We start from the raw sequence: 5,385 nt of genomic DNA, 5'->3' as shown, positions 1-5,385 counted from the left end.
ATCTATCTATCTATCTATCTATCTATCTATCTATCTATCTATCTATCATCTATGTCATCTCTCTAGCTATCTTTCTATGCCTCTATCTATCTGTCCTCTTTCTGTCTCTCATATGTTCATATATTTTTAATAACAGTGAATTTCAAAATTTTGGTGGTCTGTAGCACAATTTGGGCTACATTGATCTAATTGATGCCTCTCATTTTTTCAGGTCCACGAAAGTGGAGTGAATATAAAATTGGTAGGAAAACAATTTAAAGAAATGTGCTAAGTTAGGTGGTATAGTGGATAGAGTGCAGGGTCTGGATTCAGGAGGACCCGAGTTCAAATCTGGCCTCAGACGCTTACTAGCTAGGTGACCCTGGGCAAGTCACTTAACCCTATGTGCTTTAGTTCCACATCTGTAAAACAAGCTAGAGAAAGAAATGGAAGGCCACTCCAGAATCTTTTTTTTAAAGGAGGTAGGTGACAGGTGTATCATTTAAAAACAATTCCCCTAGGGGGCAGGTAGGTGGCGCAGTGGGTAGAGCACTGGCCCTGAAGTCAGGAGGACCTGAGTTTAAATCCAGCCTCAGACCAAACACTTGACACTTACTAGCTGTGTGATCCTGGGTAAGTCACTTAACCCCAACTGCCTAAAAAAAAAAAAAATCCCCTGCTAATATTCATTTGCATGATTAAAAAAATAATAGCTTGCATTTATGTAGCATTTAAAGGTTTGCAAAGCACTTTACAAATATAATCTTATATTATCCTCAAGCAACCTGGAAAGTAGATGTTATTATTATCCCCATTTTCTAGATGAAGACACTGAGATTATTTGCCCAGGGTTACACAACTCGTAAGTGTCTGAGACTGAATTTGAACTGAGGTCTTCCTGACTCCAGGTCCTGTCCTTTGTCCACAATGCCTTTTTTTCTGATGACATTTATTCGTTATGATCATCATTAAGGGCAGCAGGGCATAGTGGTTAAAGAACTGGTTTCAGAGTCCGAAGGACCTGGGTTTAAGTCCTGCCCCTGCCACATAGGGACATATCCTTTAATCTGTTATGTTAGTGCTCCAGGCATTTTCTAAGACTGTAAGGTGCAAAACATTTGGTGATCTTCATTGACTGAGAGAGTTAGGCCTCACAACATCAACGAAAAAAAGAATACTATTGGGACAGCAACATGTTCCAAGATCATTTCTGGCTTGATCCTCCTGAAAAACATGAGAAAGTATAATAATAATAATAATAACAACAATAATAATAGACACGGATTTAGCAGTTTAAAGTTTGCAAAACATTTTATATAAATTATCTCATATACATTAGGCCTTTGAAGAACCCTGTAAGGTAAATTTGACAGGTATTATTATTTCCATTTTGCCAATGAGGAAATGGAGACTCAGAGGGGTCAACTGACTTGCCTGCAGTTACACAGCTAGCAAGTGTCTGAGCTGGGAGATGAGCCTAGGGTATCTCCTGACTCCAAGTCTAGTGATCTTTCTGCTTATACCATTTTATCTTTTATGAAAAGGCCATCTTTCTATAAAGGACAAAATTCATGTATCTTTTAATCATCGTTCATTGTTTTTTGCAATTGTTTGTAAGTATATAGTTCTTCAAGTTATGTAAAGCACTTCATATATACATACATACACACACACACACACACACACACACATATATATTTATATGATTTCATCGACTGAAAGAGGTTGTGACTTGCCCAGGGTCATGTAATACTTTACGCAGGTTTTGAACTCAAGTCTTCTCAGCACTTTTAACTTCCTCATAATAAGAGTTGCCAGAGTGGCACTGCTTGGCTCAGGGTTGCCTCTCGCTGGAGACCCTTCTCTTACCTTCCTCTTCCCCTTCCTCTTTCCTTTCCCCTTCTCTTCCCTACTTTCCCTTCTTTCCTTTCTCTTCCCTTTCCCCTTCCCTTTTCCTTCCCCTTCCATCATGATTAACGTCTCTGAACTTTAGTTGGAACATCTGTAAAATGAAGTTAATAACACCTCTCGTACCTGCTTCACAGCCTTTTTGAGAGGCTCAAATAAGAAGATGAATGTGAAGCATTCTGTAAGCGTTAAAGTGATTTAGAAATGCCAATTATTATTATAATGTATTTCTATATTACCATCATGTATTCATATGATCATATATTCATAATTCAGTTCAATTGGATAAAGCTTTATTAAGTAATTATGCAGTATTGTGCCAGCCTTTGAGGATACAAAATCAAAAATGCAATAATGCCTGCCCTCAAGGAGCTTACCTTTTTAGCACCACAGGATCATAGACCTCTAGCTGTAAGTGATCTGAGTAGCTGTCCAGTCCAACTACTTCTTTTTGCAGGTGAGGAAACTGGGCTCCAGGGAGGTCATGACTTGCACAAGGTCATCCAGGTAGTAGTTATCAGAGGCAAGATTGGAATCCAAGTCCTCTGACTGTAGAGCCAGTGCTCTTTATAGTATACAGTAGTGCCTTTTTGTTATTGGTAGGAAGTGATGCGTACATAGAAAATTAAATAGAAAACACATACAAAGTAATTTCAGGGGCAATAAAGGGGACAGTTGTAATATTAAGGGCTATTTGTTAACAATAGAATTGGAAATTCAGAGGGCACAGTGGAAAGGTAGGGGAAATAGAATAGAGAGATAGGAAGGATGAAACTGATACGGATGGGAATAGGGAGCAGGAGATTGTAGCCAGGGAAGTGAGTTTCTGACTAATGGTAGTAAAGCAAGTATATTGCTCAATATATTGCTTAGTGTATTCCTACTAAAGCAGTATATTGTCAGATCCTTCATAGTGGCCACAGAAATGTTGATTTGGCTCTCAATAGGGGTGTTTGTGTGTGTGTGTGTGTGTGTGTGTGTGTGTGTGTATGTGTGTGTATGTGTATGTGTGTAGGTGGGGATAGGTAGATATGCCTGTTGGTGGCAGTGCAGATAGTGAGTTCATGGACACTTCTGGTGGTTAAGACAGGGGTTTGTAGAATCCTGCAGCCTGGCTTCTAATTGTAAGCCAGATAAGCTCTGCACCTGGGCTTACTCTGATATTGTTCAACTGATTAGGGGAGGCATCCACCTAAGGCAATAATAAAAGGTCAAGAAAAGAGAGGACAATATAAATGTACAGAGAATATCATTACACCCTGCCAAATACACTGGCACAAAAACACTGACGAAGAAATCCTTAATTAAGCAATCCAAATTACAAGTAATCACAGTCTGTTTCCTTTCTCAAATGGAGGGTGCCTGGTTTATTAACCTGCTCACCTTTGAAAACATGACCTTGTATTTCAGATACAATTATATGATGTGAATCTAGCAGTGACCTTCATGCTGGTGAGAAGGAAAAGAAACACACTTTAATGACAGATCTTCATATCAGCTACAGCTGTAACCGTGGAAGAAATTGCACCAGCATCTAAACCTTTTAACAAAAGGAAATTTTGGACAACTGACAAGAGGCACGAGGGAACACCCAAAATGAGTTATATGCATCTTGGAGTCTCAGCTCTCTTCCCTTCCCTTGGCCAGGAGCGCATTATGGAAGATGACTAGTCATTTGCCTGGGAGAATACAACTTTTAGATTTGATAGGTCCCCTTTCTAGGGGACAAACGTCTGTGCATTTTATACCTTCTAGGGGGGAAAACTGACAACAAAGTGAGGCTTTTGAGGCATGCAGATATACATGAGCTCATCATAAAACTTTTAGGTAAAGATGGAGCATAAATCCAGTGGGGAATGAGAAATTCTCTCCACAAAATAACCATGAGCTCCTTCCTTACCTAAATACTGCCAAAGAAAGCTGTGTATCTTGTATGACACAGGAGACCAGAATTTAAATTGCGACACTTCTTTTTTTTCCCTGTCTGGGAAATAGTAGTTTGTTTCCTAGCTAGAAAAGCAAAACTTAAGCTGCAATTATAATTTCTTCTCTAAAATCCAATAACTTTAAAAATTTTGAACAAGTAAAATAAAAATGGTGAAAAATAGGATTTGAAATGAGTGTTCTTCCTTTCACAAAAGAATCATGAAACTACTTTGAGCAATGTCATCTTTGTTAGAACCAGAAGGAACCAAGACAGCTTGGTGGTGCCAAGGATAGAGCACTAGGTATGGAGTCAGGAAGATCTACATTCAAATTCAACCTCAGATAGTTATTAACTGTGTGACCTGGGCAAGTCATAGCTTCTGTAAGCCTCAATTTCCTCACCTGTAAAGTGGGGATAATAATAGTGTCTACCTCCCATGGTTGTTTTGAGGAACAAATGAGATAATATTTGTAAAGCAGAGTGCCTGGCACTTAATAAATGTTTCTTTTCTTCCTTCTTTTGAGGCTTTAACCAATCCTTGAATTTTTTAGATACAGACTCTTCAGTCAAGAGCAGTCTAGTGACTTCCCCTACTTCTAACAGTAACAGCAACATGAACTAATGAGCACTATCCATCAGTATGCTCAAATATAATAAATATTGTCACCCAAAGGCTATGAAACAAAGTTTAGATTGCTGGCCTTGGGTCAAAATTCTATTTCAGAGATAAGACTTAGATGACACTGCCACATGTTATGAACAAGCATGTATTTGTGTGGCTTTCTCTTTGTCCTGCCTCTCTCTGATCTGGACTCAAGCTCCTGCCCTGTGACCCTTGTGGACCTTCATGCCATCTTGCAAGTGGCAGGTTTCCCATGCCACTTTCTGGCCATCTCCACCCCATACTTCATGTTCTCCAGCCTCTGCCCCAAAATCCTTCCTCTTCCCTCTTCCTCTTTTCCAACTCTAGCTCTAGAGATCAGTAATCAACACTACCATGCATAGAGTGAATTAGATTGTAAGCTCCTTGAGGGTAGGGACTGTCTTTTGCCTCTTTTTACTTAGCACAGAGCCTAATACATAGTAGGTACTTAATAAATGTTTATTGAACAAATGAATGAAAGGACAAATCAGCCATTTCCCTAGGGACTCCAATCACCATTCCTTCCTACTTCCTTATTCAAAACACCTCCCCGGGCCACCATTCCTCAATGTGGGTTGTCTTCCCCTATTAGAATGAAAGCTCCCTGTATTTGTATTTCCAGTGCTTAGCACAATGCCTGGCACTGAGTAAGCATTTAATTCATGATTTTCATTCATTTATTCACTCATTTATACATGTATATGGATGTATAAATACAAACACACATGCACATGTACAAATATCGTTCTATTTTTCAAGAATTTTGATGAATCTATTGATAGAGAAACAAACCCCACTGCTGGCTTAGTCGACTGTCTTTGTGAGTTGTTGCATACACTTGAAAATATCTTCATCTAGTCCCTGTCCTTTTGGAGATGATCCTTCTGAATCGAGTTACACTGGTTCTCAGGCAAAGGACACATAGTCA

Source organism: Vombatus ursinus, unplaced genomic scaffold (assembly GCF_900497805.2).
Source record: "Vombatus ursinus unplaced genomic scaffold, bare-nosed wombat genome assembly UNPS02011334.1, whole genome shotgun sequence".
NCBI lineage: Eukaryota > Metazoa > Chordata > Mammalia > Diprotodontia > Vombatidae > Vombatus > Vombatus ursinus.
Note: the sequence above shows the minus strand (reverse complement) of the source record.